We start from the raw sequence: 19545 nt of genomic DNA on the forward strand, positions 1-19545 counted from the left end.
GACAGCTATAGGCAGGCTGGATATCCATCACATGAAAGGTGCTCTTGAACACTGGCAACTCAATTTTGCCAAAGACAGCTCTCTTAGAGCCATCAAAAGCCCTCACAACTAAATTACTTGGCCTCGGGATGATGCCATCGTAATCCAACTTCATTAAGGCTTTCTTTGGAAGAACATTCAGAGAAGAGCCTGTATCAACCAAAACATGGGAAAGCACCACCCCCTTGCATTCCATTGTGATATGCAAAGCTTTATTGTGATTCCTGCCCTCAGATGTCAGGTCATAGTTGGTGAAACCTAGCCCATGGCTAGCGTTTACATTTGAAACTACCGACTCCAGCTGGTTAACAGTTATCTCTGGTGGAACATAGGCCATATTCAGTACTTTCAACAAGGCTGCTCTGTGAGCCTCAGAGCACATCAATAATGAGAATGGAGATCTTTGAGGGTGTCTGATTTAGCTGGTCGACTACCTTGTAGTCACTTTTCTTGATAATCCTCATAAACTCGTCCACTTCTTTCTCGAATGCGGTCTTAGGAGGAGCCTCCTTAGTAGTAACCTCTTTAGTGGCTACCTGTTTTCCTTTAGCCTTGGCAGCTGCCTCAGCTTCAGTATTCGTACGCAATGTTGATGGTGCAAATAGGCATCCACTGCGGGTGAAGCCACCAACTCCTCCAACATTGTCTACAGCGGAGCTACCAATGTCAAAGTCTTCTTCATTAACTTTCTGCCCCTGGAAATAGATATCAGCCCCATAGTGCCACGGGATAGCACTGTCTTTCTCATACGGAACAGGTCCTGGTACCGTGATGGTGACCGGACTAACCAAAACCGGTTGAGGGTTGTCAAAGTGAAATGTAACTGGTGCTGGACTTTCGATGTTCACCGTCGCTGGTTCTGTACTTTCTGGGAAATATATTGTTGTCGGAGCGGGTCTCTCGGGAACATATATTTCTTCAGGAGTGAAATAAAACGTCACTGTTGACACATCATTCTTCACTGGACGGGTCTGATCGAACTGAAGACAACCTTCATCTATCAGTTGCTGGATACCCCTTCTCAAACTGTCACATCCGTTCTCGACAGCTTGACAATTTCTGCACTCTTCCCCATAGCCCGGGAAAATCCGTCCTTTCAAAAGTCGGTCTTTAACCACCGCTAGCGAAGTCTTCACTTTAGTCACATCAGAAACCAAATTCAAAGTTTCCCCACAATCAACAGCGTTAATCCTATACCCGCTGTGGGCTGCCATCGGTTTTGGATAACATTAGGCGCCGGAGAAAAATTGATAGCCTGGGCATCTCTCAAATCTTGTACCTTTAGCTGGAGAGCCTTGCAATTATCTGTGGTATGGCCAGGTGCGTTGGAGTGAAAAGCACATCTGGCGTTGATGTAACACCCCGATAATAATATGTATTTATTTAAATTAAATTAATAATATGTTTATTAATTTAATTAGAATATTTGAATTATTATTATTATTTTGGAGTAATAATTATTGGGATTATTATTATTGGATTATTATTTTATAATTGGAATAAAAGTGGAAACCAGTAAAAAGGTCCTATTTTTGGTAAAAAGGTTTATTGCTTTCACGTGAAAAAGGAAAAGGAGACAGAACGTGGAAAAGGGCAAAAAGAGAACCAGAGAGCAAGGGTTGAAGGGAGAAAAGCTTGAAGCTGCAGAATCTGCCGGATTAACTCAGGTAAGGGGGGTTTATCGTTAATTGACGGGTATTATATGATGATATGTCATGGGTAGTGATAGACCTTTAATCTACCTTTGAATTGGATGATTATGAGGAGTTTGTGGAAATAATTGATGAACGAAATTGGGTGATAATCGAAAGAAATTCGTAGGAATTGTATGTGATAATGTTAGGAGTTGTGAAATCGAATAGGGAATGATTCGGATTAGATGATATGAGTGATTTCTGTGTAAATTTGGACTGTGGAAGGTTAGATCGAATAGAACTCGTAGCAGGAAAAGCCATTGCAGATCTGAGAGTTCTGGTCTCTGGTCATACGCGTATGGCACTAGGCAATACGCGTATGAGATGTTGGTACGCGTATGGGGGGAAGCATTACGCGTATGGGAGGAAAAGATGATATTTTGAACGTAAATTGGTCTCTGTTGGTACGCGTAATGGGAAGTTGTTACGCGTAGCATACGCGTATGAGACAGGTGATACGCGTATGAGTTGGGCGAGGAAACGCGCAATACGCGTATGAGAGTGGGCATTACGCGTATGGGTTTGGCCAGGTTTGGGCAATACGCGTATGGCAGAGGCAATACGCGTATGGGCAGAATTGTGATTTTTCTGTGCTACTGTTGTGCAGTTTTGGTTGTTTAGGCTGAGTGATGCGACTTAGCTGAGATGTGATGTGATAGGGATCATTTCCCGTTGTTTTGAGTGGTATAGGTATTAGTAGAGCGGGCTAATACTCTAATACTGTGGTTGATATGTGGCATGATATGATATGCTTTTGTGATTAATTATGTTGATAATGTGTGATGGTATACATGATGATGTGAATGTATACGTTTGTGAATAGACTGTATTACGGCGTAGAGTGCGAGCATGTGTCTGTTCTTGAGTTGTTGTTGATGTTGTATTGCTAGGTGACTAGCATGCATAGTTTAGCCTTGGGGCTGTAGCTGATTCCCATGGTGAGGAATCAGTGAGTTGTGGATTGTTGTTGATGCTTGCATACTAAATGAGTAGCGTGCATAGTCTAGCCTTTGGGGCTGTAGCTAATTCCCATGGTGAGGAATTAGTGAGTGAGTCATTAGATCTCAGTGAGTGGGACTAGTGAGCTCAGTAGCCGTATCCAGAGGGATCGGTGAGCTTGAACTATATGTTCGAGAAGAGTCGGTACCGCATTTCATGGAGTCTCATTGCATAATGAATGCATGGCATAGCCTGTGGGGCTGTAGCTAATTCCCATTGTGAGGAATTAGTGAGTAAATCATTGTGTTGTGTTGTTGGTGTTGAATATGGGTTGAGGATTATACATCTGATATATATTATTGTTGGATATGATGTTTGGACGGATATTGCCGTTGCTGAATGCGTAGTCTGGTTAGGGTGAATTGATGTGTTATTTACTTAGCATTACATGTTGTTCTATAATGCTTGTTATATTGATTGAGGAACTCACCCTTACAACTATTTTTCAGGTAACGAGAAATGAGTGAATAGAAGTTAATGCTTGGAGTCTAGAGTAGTCTCCTAAGGGGTCATGCTCTGATAGATGTAACATCGGGATGGGATGTTTGAATATGTTTGATTTTGTTGTTGATCAACTTTACATTTAAAGTGATACATGATTTAAATGTTGATTTTTAGTATCCGCTGCGAATTATGCAAAGAACCTTATTTGGATTAAATAAACGAGCATGACAGGTTATTTTGAGAATTGTTGTGAATTGATTGTGTGACACCCTTCGGGGCATAATTACTCTGATTGATATGTTATTATTTTAATTAAATATTTTGGGGTATTAAGAAGGGTGTTACATTAGTGGTATCAGAGCATCGTCGGTCGAGTCGAGTCATAATTATTCTGTTTCCCCTGTACGGGATAGGTGTTGTGTAACCCTATCAGTACTTATTATTTTAGTTGTTTGGGTTTTGGAATAGAGATGGCTGGAAGAGGTAGAGATGATGCTGCAATTGCTGAGGCTCTGGGTATGCTAGCTGGAGTACTTGGAGGAAATCCGAATGTTGTGGGAATGGGAGCTGCTCGTCAATTGAGTGAGTTCCAGAAGAACAATCCTCCAATGTTTAAGGGAGCATACGATCCAGATGGTGCTCAGAAGTGGTTGAAGGAGATAGAGAGAATATTCCGAGTAACTGAGTGTGCTGATAACCAGAAGGTCAGGTTCGGTACACATATGCTGTCAGAGGAAGCTGATGATTGGTGGGTTGCTACCCGCACTGAGTTGGAAACTGCTGGAAATGCTGAGATTTCTTGGACTGTGTTCAGAGAGAGATTTCTGAGGAAGTATTTTCCCGAAGATGTCAGAGGAAAGAAAGAGATAGAGTTCTTGGAATTGAAGCAGGGTAACCGGTCTGTTACGGAGTATGCTGCTAAGTTCACAGAGTTGTCTAAGTATTATACTCCCTATGCTGAGGCTGCTGGGGAATTTTCCAAATGCGTGAAGTTTGAGAACGGGTTGCGTCCCGAGATCAAGCAGGCGATTGGATATCAGAGGATTAGAGTGTTTTCTGATTTGGTTGACTGTTGCAGGATTTTTGAGCAGGATTCCAAGGCTAGAGCTGAGAGTTATCAGCAGAGGGTTGATAGGAAAGGTAAGAATCAGATTGATCGTGGGAAACCGTATGCAGCTGGCAAAGGTTTTCAGAGGCAGAGTGGGATGAAGAGGCCTAGTGGGGGAGACTCTAGTGCTCCTGTTAAGTGTTACAGATGTGGTCGGGCTGGACATCGTGTTCATGAGTGTACCAGTGCTGAGATGAAGTGTTTCAAGTGTGGAAAAGGTGGTCATTTGGCTGCAGAGTGTCGGTTGAAGACTGTGACTTGTTTCAACTGTGGAGAGTTGGGTCATATTAGTCCGCAGTGTCCTAAGCCGAAGAAAGAGAATCAGTCAGGAGGCAAGGTTTTTGCTCTATCAGGTTCTGAGACTTCTGCAGATGATCGTTTGATTCGAGGTACGTGTTATATTAATGGCTTTCCTCTTGTAGCTATTATTGACACAGGTGCTACTCATTCTTTTATATCTGTGGATTGCGCTGTGAAGCTTAAGTTAGAGATATCTGAGATGCGTGGAAGTATGGTGATTGATACTCCTGCAAAGGGTTCAGTGACTACTACTTCTGTTTGTTTGAGTTGTCCTTTGAGTATTTTTGGTAGAGACTTTGGAATAGACCTTGTGTGTCTTCCACTAGTGCAGATCGATGTTATTCTGGGCATGAACTGGTTAGTGTTTAACCGAGTCTATATCAACTGTTTTGATAAGACGGTGATATTTCCTGAGATTGAGGAGGGAAAGAGTTTGTTTCTATCTGCAAGACAGGTGAATGAGGCAGTAGTAGATGGGGCGGAGTTGTTTATGCTGTTAGCGACTTTGGAAGCTAAAGATAAACTGGTGATTGGCGATCTAGCCGTAGTGTGTGATTTTCCTGATGTGTTTCCGGAAGAGGTGAATGAATTACCGCCAGAGCGCGAAGTGGAGTTCTCGATTGATTTGGTACCTGGTGCTAGGCCGATATCGATGGCTCCGTACCGTATGTCTGCTGTTGAGTTAACTGAATTGAAGAGTCAGTTGGAAGATTTGTTGGATAAGAAATTTATTCGTCCAAGTGTGTCACCGTGGGGTGCACCAGTGTTGTTGGTTAAGAAGAAGGAAGGTACTATGAGGTTGTGTGTAGACTACAGGCAACTGAATAAAGTGACGATCAAGAATCGGTATCCTTTGCCGAGGATTGATGATTTGGTGGATCAGTTGGTTGGTGCGAGTGTGTTCAGCAAGATAGATTTGAGATCTGGGTATCATCAGATACGTGTGAAAACTGAGGATATTCAGAAGACTGCTTTCAGAACGAGGTATGGACATTATGAGTATTCTGTAATGCCTTTTGGTGTGACTAATGCGCCTGGAGTATTTATGGAGTACATGAATAGGATTTTCCATCCGTACTTGGATCAGTTTGTCGTGGTGTTTATTGATGACATTTTGGTGTATTCGAAATCTGAAGAAGAGCATGCTGAGCATTTGAGAGTGGTTTTAGGAGTGCTGCGAGAAAAGCAGTTATTTGCTAAACTGTCGAAGTGTGAATTTTGGTTAGAAGAGGTTAGTTTTCTTGGTCATGTGATTTCAAGAGGTGGTGTTGCTGTTGATCCTTCTAAGATAGAAGCGGTATCTAAGTGGGAAGCTCCGAAGTCGGTTGCTGAAATTCGAAGTTTCCTTGGTTTGGCTGGTTATTATAGGAAGTTCATTGAGGGATTTTCTAAGTTGGCGTTACCGTTGACGATGTTGACTAGAAAGGGGCAAGCGTTTGTTTGGGATTCAAAATGTGAAGAAGGTTTCCAAGAGTTAAAGAGAAGATTAACTACTGCTCCTATTCTGATACTACCGAGTTCGTCGGAATTATTTGAGGTTTATTGTGATGCCTCATTGTTGGGTCTAGGTGGTGTGTTGATGCAGAATAAGCAGGTTATAGCTTATGCTTCGAGACAACTAAGGGTTCAGGAGAGGAACTATCCGACACATGATTTAGAGTTGGCAGCTGTGGTATTTGTTCTGAAGTTGTGGAGGCATTATTTGTATGGGTCAAGATTTGAAGTTTTCAGCGACCATAAGAGTTTAAAGTATTTGTTTGATCAGAAAGAGCTGAATATGAGACAGAGGAGATGGTTAGAATTTTTGAAGGATTATGATTTTGGTTTGAATTACCATCCGGGTAAAGCAAATGTGGTGGCTGATGCATTGAGTCGGAAATCATTACATATGTCTATGTTAATGGTTAAGGAATTGGATTTAATTGAGCAGTTTAGAGATTTGAGTTTGGTGTGTGAGAGCACTCACAATAGTGTTAAACTGGGAATGTTGAGATTAACAAGTGGTATTTTGGATGAGATCAGAGAGGGTCAGAAATCTGATATGCTTTTGGTTGATAAGTTGACTTTAGTGAATCAAGGTCAAGGTGGTGAATTCAGAGTTGATGAGAATGGTGTTTTGAGATTTGGTGATCGGGTGTGTATTCCGGATGTTACTGAGCTTAAGAAGAGTATCCTGGAGGAAGGACATCGTAGTGGCTTGAGTATTCATCCTGGAGCTACGAAGATGTACCATGATTTGAAGAAGTTATTTTGGTGGCCGGGAATGAAGAGAGAAATTGCGAGTTTTGTTTATTCCTGTTTGACTTGTCAGAAGTCGAAGATTGAGCATCAGAAGCCGTCTGGGCTAATGCAACCGTTGGCTATTCCTGAGTGGAAGTGGGATAGTATCAGTATGGATTTTGTTTCTGGTTTGCCGAGGACAAGTAAGAGTTTTGAGGCTATTTGGGTGACTGTTGATAGGTTGACGAAGTCGGCTCATTTCATTCCGATCAGAATGGATTATCCATTAGAGAGATTAGCCGAGTTGTATATTGAGAAGATTGTAAGTTTGCATGGTATTCCGTCGAGTATTGTTTCGGACAGAGATCCTAGATTTACATCGAAGTTTTGGGAAGGGTTGCAGAGAGCTTTGGGAACTAAGCTGAGATTGAGTTCTGCATATCATCCGCAGACTGATGGTCAGACTGAGAGGACGATTCAGTCATTAGAAGATCTTTTGAGAGCTTGTGTTTTGGAAAAAGGAGGTGCTTGGGATTGTTATTTGCCTTTGATTGAGTTTACCTACAACAATAGTTTTCATTCGAGCATTGGTATGGCACCGTTTGAAGCTTTGTATGGTAGGAGATGTCGGACACCTTTATGTTGGTATGAGTCCGGTGAGAGTGCTGTGGTTGGACCGGAGATTGTTCAACAAACTACGGAAAAAATTAAGATGATTCAGGAGAAGATGAGAATTGCTCAGAGTCGTCAGAAGAGTTATCATGATAAGAGGAGGAAGTCACTTGAGTTCCAAGAGGGAGATCATGTGTTTCTTCGTGTTACTCCGATAACTGGTGTTGGCCGAGCTTTGAAGTCGAAGAAGTTGACACCTCGATTTATTGGTCCTTATCAGATTTTGGAGAGGATAGGAGAGGTAGCCTATCGTATCGCTTTACCGCCGTCGCTTGCGAATTTGCATGATGTTTTCATGTGTCTCAGTTGAGGAGATACATTCATGATCCGTCGCATGTTGTCCAAGTAGATGATGTACAGGTGAGAGATAACCTGACTGTTGAAACATCACCTATGAGGATTGAGGATCGAGAGTTGAAGCAGTTGCGGGGTAAAGAGATTGCCTTGGTGAAGGTAGCTTGGGGAGGACCAGCAAGTGGCAATGTGACTTGGGAACTCGAGAGTCAGATGAAGGAATCTTATCCGGAGTTGTTCGCTTGAGGTATGTTTTCGAGGACGAAAACTCTTTTAGTGGGGGAGAGTTGTAACACCCCGATAATAATATGTATTTATTTAAATTAAATTAATAATATGTTTATTAATTGAATTAGAATATTTGAATTATTATTATTATTTTGGAGTAATAATTATTGGGATTATTATTATTGGATTATTATTTTATAATTGGAATAAAAGTGGAAACCAGTAAAAAGGTCCTATTTTTGGTAAAAAGGTTTATTGCTTTCACGTGAAAAAGGAAAAGGAGACAGAACGTGGAAAAGGGCAAAAAGAGAACCAGAGAGCAAGGGTTGAAGGGAGAAAAGCTTGAAGCTGCAGAATCTGCCGGATTAACTCAGGTAAGGGGGGTTTATCGTTAATTGACGGGTATTATATGATGATATGTCATGGGTAGTGATAGACCTTTAATCTACCTTTGAATTGGATGATTATGAGGAGTTTGTGGAAATAATTGATGAACGAAATTGGGTGATAATCGAAAGAAATTCGTAGGAATTGTATGTGATAATGTTAGGAGTTGTGAAATCGAATAGGGAATGATTCGGATTAGATGATATGAGTGATTTCTGTGTAAATTTGGACTGTGGAAGGTTAGATCGAATAGAACTCGTAGCAGGAAAAGCCATTGCAGATCTGAGAGTTCTGGTCTCTGGTCATACGCGTATGGCACTAGGCAATACGCGTATGAGATGTTGGTACGCGTATGGGGGGAAGCATTACGCGTATGGGAGGAAAAGATGATATTTTGAACGTAAATTGGTCTCTGTTGGTACGCGTAATGGGAAGTTGTTACGCGTAGCATACGCGTATGAGACAGGTGATACGCGTATGAGTTGGGCGAGGAAACGCGCAATACGCGTATGAGAGTGGGCATTACGCGTATGGGTTTGGCCAGGTTTGGGCAATACGCGTATGGCAGAGGCAATACGCGTATGGGCAGAATTGTGATTTTTCTGTGCTACTGTTGTGCAGTTTTGGTTGTTTAGGCTGAGTGATGCGACTTAGCTGAGATGTGATGTGATAGGGATCATTTCCCGTTGTTTTGAGTGGTATAGGTATTAGTAGAGAGGGCTAATACTCTAATACTGTGGTTGATATGTGGCATGATATGATATGCTTTTGTGATTAATTATGTTGATAATGTGTGATGGTATACATGATGATGTGAATGTATACGTTTGTGAATAGACTGTATTACGGCGTAGAGTGCGAGCATGTGTCTGTTCTTGAGTTGTTGTTGATGTTGTATTGCTAGGTGACTAGCATGCATAGTTTAGCCTTTGGGGCTGTAGCTGATTCCCATGGTGAGGAATCAGTGAGTTGTGGATTGTTGTTGATGCTTGCATACTAAATGAGTAGCGTGCATAGTCTAGCCTTTGGGGCTGTAGCTAATTCCCATGGTGAGGAATTAGTGAGTGAGTCATTAGATCTCAGTGAGTGGGACTAGTGAGCTCAGTAGCCGTATCCAGAGGGATCGGTGAGCTTGAACTATATGTTCGAGAAGAGTCGGTACCGCATTTCATGGAGTCTCATTGCATAATGAATGCATGGCATAGCCTGTGGGGCTGTAGCTAATTCCCATTGTGAGGAATTAGTGAGTAAATCATTGTGTTGTGTTGTTGGTGTTGAATATGGGTTGAGGATTATACATCTGATATATATTATTGTTGGATATGATGTTTGGACGGATATTGCCGTTGCTGAATGCGTAGTCTGGTTAGGGTGAATTGATGTGTTATTTACTTAGCATTACATGTTGTTCTATAATGCTTGTTATATTGATTGAGGAACTCACCCTTACAACTATTTTTCAGGTAACGAGAAATGAGTGAATAGAAGTTAATGCTTGGAGTCTAGAGTAGTCTCCTAAGGGGTCATGCTCTGATAGATGTAACATCGGGATGGGATGTTTGAATATGTTTGATTTTGTTGTTGATCAACTTTACATTTAAAGTGATACATGATTTAAATGTTGATTTTTAGTATCCGCTGCGAATTATGCAAAGAACCTTATTTGGATTAAATAAACGAACATGACAGGTTATTTTGAGAATTGTTGTGAATTGATTGTGTGACACCCTTCGGGGCATAATTACTCTGATTGATATGTTATTATTTTAATTAAATATTTTGGGGTATTAAGAAGGGTGTTACAGTTGACATCATAACCTCTAGGAAAATTATTGGGATCGATAGGTGGAGCCAGAGTTCTCAATGTATACAGATTCATGTCAATCATCTTGGGAAGTAATATAGAATAAGGCATTGGGATTGGCTCAATGACCCGGTCTGTTTGCCTTGGACGTTGTTGATAGTGTCTCGGCTGACCCAGGTTACCTCCTTGTTGTTGATTGTTGTACCTGGGTTGCGGTTGAGGATGATAATGCGGTTGCTATTGCGGTTGAGGAGCAGGTGTAGGAATAGTGACTGCGGCCACTTGATCTTGATAATAATAAGGGCGTCCTCTGCCCCTGCCTCTGTCGGTTGTAAGACCCCAATTTTGTCCCTAAGATCCCTCATGGCATCATATCATAACATTGCATTGCCTCGAGGATCATTGGACACCTTGTGGGTGGGTCATCTTTTTGAGAGTGGTTCTTGATCACCAAGCATGTTTGCATTTGTATATCATTGTTTTTCATTTTATCACTAACCAAAAGTACAAAAATATGTCATCTAACCTTTGTCTTGCAGATGAAGCAATAACAGGTCAAGGCAATTAAAGGCATTCATTGAGCAATAGATGGTGGTCATTCTTGAGATTTGGACCCCACAATCATTCACAAGAGTTCATATGAGCTATGATGTCATTTTGAAACAAAATCCCAAGTGGTAGAGGCTTGCATCTCATCAGAACATTTTCAGGTCATCTGAAGACCTAGAAAGTCAACTGCAAAGTCAACTGTGGATTTGGAGGTGGGAAGTGATTAGAAATACTTCATTCATGTTCAAACAAGTCTCATTTGACATCTCAAACACTCACATTGAAGAATTTGAGGTCCAGTCAAAAATTTCCCAAAATAGAAAGTGACCCATAATTTGAACTTTCCAAAAATGGAAAGGTTTTGGACCAACTTCAACTCAATATTACATCATCAAGAAAGCTTCAAATGAAATTTTGTCCAACATGAAAGTTGAAGATCTTTCTCTCCCATTTCCAAAAAGTCCAAGATCATGGACTTATGATGTGTGTTTGAGGAGATATGATCCAATCATGGAAAAGTGTGCATGGGACTTCAAATGAGCATAACTTTTCAACCAAAGCTCCAAAATGAGTGGTTCTTTTTGCAATACTCTCCTCTTAACCTCTAATTTCCAAATCATGCATCACATTACATGAATTGTCATCACATGATCATTTGTTAATCCATGGTTTTTTTGGAGGGAATTACAAAAATAAAAAATGGTGCATTGTATGGACTTTCTACCATTGCCATTGGTTTTAAAAAATGATTTTAAGTGAAAATGATGAAGCAATTGGTACTGTTCACGTGCAATTGCTACATGCACCATGCAACTTTTGATTTTTGCAAAAACACCTCATTTCACTTAACCAAGTTAATTAGGGATTAACAAGTTGATTAGTAGAGCATATAAATACCTAAACCCTAACAGAATTGGGGGAGATTAATCATTTTTCATATTTCTAGATTCAAATTTCTCTCTCACTTCAAATTTTTCTCTCATTCATAATTCCATTTTCTTCCAAATAACATTGCATTTTGACTTCATATTCTTGTTCCTGAGCTTGGATTTAGTGTAGATCAAGAGCTGTTTTGCGGAATTCGTGCAAGAATAGTGCAGTTCATGTTCATGAAGATGCAAATGGAGTTTCTGTTTTGAGCTAGATCTAGAGCCATTCAAGCTTCAATCACTTCATCAAACTTCATTTCCAGCATTGTAGAGTGGAATTGAAGCAGTACAAGCTGTGGATTGTGTGAATTCAAAGGCTCTGCACTTCAAGAGGTCATAATTTGCATCTCTTAATTTTAAACTCCATTGCTATGTTGTTGTAGATCTTGGTGTCCTGATGAATCTGAGCTTTGAATCGTGTAATTTGGTGTCCTATTGACTGAGTTAGGGTAGATTAAAGTTTCATGCATGAATGTTATCTTGTTTGATTTGATCTTAATACGTGAAATTAGGCTTAGCTACTCATTGATCCATGATCTCCTTTGAAAGATCTACGTATTGATGTATGAGTTTTAATTTTCTGGACGTGCATGAAGGTTTTCACTGTTCATCTTCTTCGCGAAGAAGAAGATGAAGATCATGCCTTAGGCCACGGTTTCATGATTCGGCCATGCTTTCCTGGTTATTGCCACGCTAGCTTAGGGTTTGTCCTTTACTGGTCCACGCATGCGCTTACGTTGCGCTTCCATTGGTTCACAACGCTTTGACATTGCCACGCGAGCGCTGACTGGCCATATCATTAAATGAAACAGTGCGTTTCATCGTGGACCTGACGCGCTCATTTGAATCCTTACAGGATTCGATTCCCAGCGAGGGAATTAATTTCGAATGTTATCATGTTTTCTCATTTTCCCTCCATTAACCATGCTAGGTGCTTCATATGTTTTTTTAATTTTTTCTCAATTTGAAAAATGCATAACAATTTGAAAATTGATCCAAAAAATACCCAATTTTTTGCTAAATGCTCCTTATCCTATCTAGTTTTTATGAGCATGAATTTGCAAGTTGTGCCTGGCTGGAAAAATAATTTGTTCTAGGATGATTGAATACATATGCATGTGTGATGTTGCATTGTTCTTTCCATCATAAAATGCTCAAAAATAATACAATGGCTTTGAAATTTTGTGTGTAGGTTCTTAACATGTTGATTGACATTTTGGTTTTGGTTTGACATTTTTCTCAATTACCATTTCTACTTTATGCTTGTGCTAACTTGGTGTGACAATTTGTGTCACACCTTTTGGATGTTCAACTTGTACAATGTGATTTTCATGCTAAATGATCTCCAATGCTTCTGATTTTTTGTATGTTGATCATGTTAGATGTCTTGAATGTTCATGATTTTTTCCAAATTTATTTGAATCATTTCTGTTTTGATTTGAATTTTTCATTCATGTTGGTCACATATGAACTTTGAAATTGCCTTGAACTTCTTTTGATCATGAAATGCTGTTGGTGATTGATTTTGATGTGAGACCTTTTGGAATATGTCAATATGTGTTTGAAGTTGCTTTGTGTTAAATTTCAGCCCCTGTTTTGAATTTTTTCTTCATCTTTGACCCTAGGCTTTGACCTAGTGGTTTGTTGCTTACATGTGAGTTTTGATTTCAGGTTGAGCATCCAAGTTCCATAGTTGATGATACTTCATCATGTGAATATTGATGTTTGCTTTTGGTTACTAACACTTGTGTGTTTTGTAGGTTGATGCTAACTCATTTGAGTTTGCCTTTTGGCTTACACATTTTGTACATTGGGATTGTTAGTTGCTTATTGACTGTTGTCTGTTTGTCTGAGTATTGTACTGATTTGTTTAGTTGTTTCCACAGGTACCTAAGTTGCTTTAAGTTCATTTTGAACTTTGCTTTGCTTGGTTGCTTAACCACTTAGGTATAATCTCTAATCTTCATGTAGTCTGGAAGACCTACTGTTATGGGTAGGCACCTGTCTGAAGCCCTCCTTAAGAGGCCATGTTTTTGTTTGTTTAATTTTGTGCCAGCAGGTAAAGTCCTATTAAAAGGCAATTGGTAGATAAAAGAGATGTGTAATCCATCTCCTGCTACTCAGTGTGTCATTCACCTTGCTCACACCATGTGTTAATGCATTGTGAATAAGAACCCAAGATCTTATAGAGTCAATCATTTGTGGAGAAGAGTTCCAACTTTCTGAACTCCCACACTTTCCATTGATCAAAGCTCTCCCTGACCAGGGATAAGAGCTATGAGGCACACCCCTCATCTCCATTTCATCTGCTTCACCCTAACTCTCAATGTTAGGGTTAAGAGCTCACAATACCCCATTCCAGTTGGCTGTAAAGCCTAACCTTGCTTGAGCCTAATTGATTGTATATAGTGTGTGCTAATTGACTTGTTTGTTTGCTTACTTGATTCATCTGTGCATATTTTCTTATGTGTGCCTTGGTGCATTTATCATCATTACTTGTATATCATTTCATAATCATTGTTCATTACTTTGTGACATTTTGTTGTGTCCATTGAGGAGTCAATTGTAAGTCCAGCCATTGGCAGTTGTTTCCTATGATCTGGTGGGATTTGGAACTAAGACCATTCAATGGCATTCCTTTCCTTGGAGTCGAGTGTAAGACCATTTATTGGCAACTTGTTTCCTCTTGCTTATTGCATTTGTTATTTGTTTCTTGTGAGGAGTCAATTGTAAGTCCAACTATTGGCAGTTGTTTCCTATGATCATTCCTTGGAGACTAGTATAAGTCCATTGATTGGCCTCTGGTATCCTTGTTCCTTTGCTTTGTGAGACTAGTATAAGTCCATTGATTGGCCTCTGGTATCCTTGTTCCTTTGCTTTGTGAGACTGGTATAAGTCCATTGATTGGCCTCTGGTATCTTTGTTTCTTTGCTTTGTGAGACTAGTATAAGTCCATTGATTGGCATCTGGTATCGTTGTTTTTTTGTGTTTTAGGAGATTGGTGTAAGTCCAGTGATTGGCATCCGGTATCCATCTTTGTTGGCTTTGCTTGATACATTGTTTACCTATTATTTGCTTGTTGCCTATTCCAAAGGAATCACTTGAATCATCTACATATGATCTCAAGAGGTGAACACCTAAGAAGTTTTACATCCTTTAACCCTCCCACCTTTTGTTTCCTTTAAACCTCCATTTGCATGTTAACCCAAAACTTGAAAACTATTGTGCAAACATTTTCATTTCTTTTCAAATTAGAAACCTAGGCCATAAGCCTTTGATTTTTCAAATTTCATTTTCATAATACTTCTTTTGAATTGAATTCTAATCACACTTTGACCATCTTTTGTGAATAAATTCTAATTGATTAATTCCACTCATTCAATTGTTTTGTGGCTCAAGTCCACTTTCTTGATAAGTTTTCATACATTAGCCATAGGTTTGATTTATCCTAGTTGGTTGATGGTAATCTCACCTTTTGTCCTTAGTGATTGAATTGTAAGACTTCCTTGCTTATTATAGGGTTAACCCCTCACTAGCAAGTTGAAGCTTTTCTCACATGGTGGACTTGTGGTTGTATAGGTCGAGTTTCCTCCCGTGGATAACGAAAGACCTTAGGGCTTTTGTTTTAAAATCAATTCACCCGTACTTTTGGAAATCTTTTAGTCGAACTACGGCGTTTTGATCCTTACCTTCCATGGAAAGGTACGTAGGCAACGGGTTCATCCGTTCAAACACAAAAATAATAACTTGTACATTCTTTTCTCATCCTTTCAATCATGTTTGCACAATAAATATTTCATAAACAAATAACATTTCATACAACAAGTTGTGAAAAGGGCTCCCTAGGAGTACCTAGGACGTTTTGGGTGCCTAATACCTTCCCATTGCGTAATTAACCCCTTACCCAGATCTCTGATCTTTTCATTGGTTTTCTATGTGTAAAACTTCTTAGGCTTTTGTTCGCTTTTTAGCCATTCCTTTGGATAAATAAAAGTGCGGTGGCGACTCTATATTTTTGTATGCTTTGCTTTTGATTTAGTCAATAAATCATAAAGTGATGAATACACCGCTACAGAAAAGTGGCGACTCTGCTGGGGAATGTATCCTTGGTGGTTTTGCCTACTTTTCACCCTTGTTGTATGATATTGTTTATTTGTTATATGACATATTTTTGTACAATTTGGGATTACTGTATTGATTGTAATGATTGAATTGCTTGATATACAATTGCTGTTTGCTTGGTGATCTCTGTGAGATGAGTTCTATACCCGAACTCGAGTGCACCTTAGGATAGGAGAATGGCATAGTCTCGTCGACTTGTGTGGAGTATTCCTTAGCAAGTTGACTTGCGAGTCCATTCACTTGGTGGAGGTCATGTTGGATTAATAATGTCACACAAGTTATTTGTGGTTAGGCATTATTCTTTCAATCATGTGCCTTAGAAGCCAAGTACCTTAGCTTGCCAAGCCCATCTTGGCCTATTTTTAGGACGTAGTGCGGAAGTCGTTCAGATGTAAGATCTGATGCGATTGTTACGCGATACTACACTCATAAGAGTCTCTCTTGAGAATATTTTTGGAATACGAGTATTCGTTCCTCTGATAGTATTCGAAAGATGGGATGATGACTATGGGAACCTCTTGTAGAACATGTTCGACAGGTTTAAACCCTAATACACTCCCTTTGGGTGGTTCTTAACCGAGACTCCATGCTCGTGACTCTCAAGAAATCCGTGATTCATGGTTGAGTCGTTCAGACATCCTTAATATCAATGGAACTTGGATGTTGATAAGGTGAAAACCATAATCCACCAAAATGGATGATTGATATTAAGGATGATTGAGCCGGTTCATGCATTGTTAATATCAATGGAACTTGGGTGTTGATAAGGTGAAAACCATAATCCACCAAAATGGATGATTGATATTAAGGATGCTATGAGCTTTCCCATGACCTTTGTCTGGTGTGATTGTTGCATTCATACATTCATGCATTCATCTGCATTCATGTCATCAGAAAAATCAGAAAATTTTCAAGGAACTTAAAGGGTTTATTTGCAAAATTTTCAGACATGGAAAGACAAAAAAGGCATACAAAGAAGTACAGCTTTCGACAGCCCGATGTGAAAGAGTTAAGGAATCTGACATCCTATGTATTAGATCCCTTGGGTTTCAAAGCTCGTTATGGGAAGCTTCTGCCTCTGTTGAATACTCAGGTTGATGAAGCGTTGATGAGTAGTTTGGCGCAGTTCTATGATCCTCTATATCACTGCTTCTCTTTTCCGGACTTTCAGTTGTTGCCTACGCTTGAGGAGTATGCTCATCTTGTGGGTATTCCTATTCTGGATCAGGTGCCGTCCAGTGGCTTAGAAAGTATTCCGACTTCTCGAGAGATCGCAAACTTGTTGCACATAGATGAATCCTTGATTGAAGCGCATATGACCACCAAAGGTGGAATTCAGAGTCTTCCTTCTGATTTCCTCGTCGCTCAAGCTACCGTTTATGGGAAGGCCATGAGTCAGGATGCCTTTGAGGCCATCTTTGTGCTGCTCATCGATGGATTGGTATTGTTCCCCAACATCGATAAATTTGTGGATGTGAACGCCATTAGGATCTTTTCTGTTCTTAATCCCGTTCCGACTCTGTTGGGTGATGCCTATGTCTCTTTGCACCTGAGGAATGCAAAGGGTGGTGGAGTTATTGTGTGCTGTTTGCCCCTGTTGTATAAGTGGTTTATTTCTCACTTACCGTAGACGGTTGCTTTCAAGGAGAACAAGCGATGTCTACGGTGGTCTACGGGACTTATGTCTCTCACTAATGATGATATCTCTTCGTATGATCGCGTGTATGATACAGTTCAGATCATTGATTATTGTGGTGAATTCCCTAATGTGCCTCTTATTGGTACATGTGGTGGGATCAGCTACAACCCTATATTAGCACGCCGTCAGCTTGGGTTCCCCCTAAAGGATAAACCTCATAACATTCTGTTAGAAGGTGTGTTCTTTCAGGAGGGTAAAGATCCCCAAGGCCTGAAAGCCAGGATAGACCGCGCTTGGCGCAAGATTCACAAGAAGGGTAGAAGTGTGTTGGGTCCGAAGAACTGCATTGCTTTGGAGCCGTATACTTCTTGGGTCAGGCAGAGAGCGTCAGAGTATCTTATCCCATATGATTATCCAAGACCTACACCGTTGGATGTGGCTGGGCCTTCAACCCTCTCTAACCAAGGCGTAGAGGAGTTGAGAGAAGAAGATCTTTCACGTGCCTGGATCCGTGAAAGAGAAGAGTTGCTTCAACAGCTTAAGGAAAAGGACGCTCTGATCGAATTCCTCGAACATCAGGTGATAGATGATCCGAATGATGCCTGGACTTCTCTGCTTCCTTAGTCTTCCAAATTCTAGAAGAGGAAGTATGATCGACTTGCTAAGGAAAAAGCGGATATGGAAGCAGCATATGAGAGAGAGATCAAGAGGCTTTGTGTTTCTCGTCTTCCAGCATCTCGAGCTTCTAGGGATCCATAGGATGTTTATTTTCCTTTTCCCTTGTAATCATCAACAATGTTGTACTTCTTTGTCTCGAATATATATTTGATGATATATTTTTCCATATGCGATTAAATGCTTTAAATTTCGAAAAATTTGCATATAGAACCCTAAAAGTTCCTTGAAATAAAAACAGAGCATGTGCACGAGCATTGCATGCATCATCTCGCATAAACAGGTGTTGTTCTGGTCTTCTTGTCTGTGGCCTAACTCTGTGCTCTTCATTTATTTTGAAGACAAGCTGACTCATCGGTACTACACCCGAGCTAATTCTGCAAGAGTGATGGATCAACTTGAACAAGAGTGTAAGAACAAAAATAGTTCTACAATAGATTCCATGATTTTGATGATAACAAAGGATGAAACCAAAAGTGGCACCCTAACGAAAAGTTTCTAAGTGTGCAGGGTTCTAAAGAAAGAAGAAATAAATCTGATGATGTCATCAGATGCAAAACAAGATCAGATGCAAAATCTCAAGTATCAGAAGCATCTAAAGTGAAATCTCGTTTCAAGAAGCTCTGACTCTGGACAAAACTACAAAATATCAGAAGCATCTGAACATGAAGTAAAGTCTAGAAGCTCTGACTCTGAACAAATGCCTTCTGCAAAGTCTGAAGTTATCAAGCGTCATCTGAACTTTCAAGAGATAACATCAGAAGCCAATTTCTCCAGATACACAAAGACTCTAATCACAATTGTTAATCATGATGAAGTAACGTTTAAGCCAAGTTAAAGTTCTGCAAATGGATTTCCTCAATTAGAAAGAGACGTTAATCTCCACTTCCAAGAGAAAAGATACTAATTGTGGTAAGTAGTCACTTCTAAGTGAAAAAGTCTACTGCAGAAGCTATTAATGGAATGGCGTAATTACATCTCAATATCCAACAGATTCAACGCTACTTCAACTCTACTTCAACTCCTATAAATAGAGAAGAAATCTCATTCAGTACATACCAAGAAATCACTAGCCAAAACTATACTGAAATTATATCACGCTCAAGAAAAACATCTTTGTTCTTCAAAGATTTTCACTAAGCTGTTGCTTATCAAGTGAAAAATTTGTTCTTAAGTTTGTAATATTTGCTTTCTTAGAAGCACTCTAGATTACACATCTTGTATCTATTTTTATTTGATTTCCTCAAGTGACTTGTTGTAGTCTGTAGACTTGAGAGGACTAAGAGATTTTCTTTTCTCTTAGGGGTTGTTTGTAATCTTTCAAGATTAGTGGATTAAGTCCTTGTTGAAGGCGAAATCACCTTGGCCGGGTGGACTGGAGTAGCTTTGTGTTATAAGCGAACCAGTATAAAATCATTGTGTGATTTCATTTTGCAAAAGCG

The sequence above is a fragment of the Lathyrus oleraceus genome, chromosome 3, assembly GCF_024323335.1.
Source record: "Lathyrus oleraceus cultivar Zhongwan6 chromosome 3, CAAS_Psat_ZW6_1.0, whole genome shotgun sequence".
NCBI lineage: Eukaryota > Viridiplantae > Streptophyta > Magnoliopsida > Fabales > Fabaceae > Lathyrus > Lathyrus oleraceus.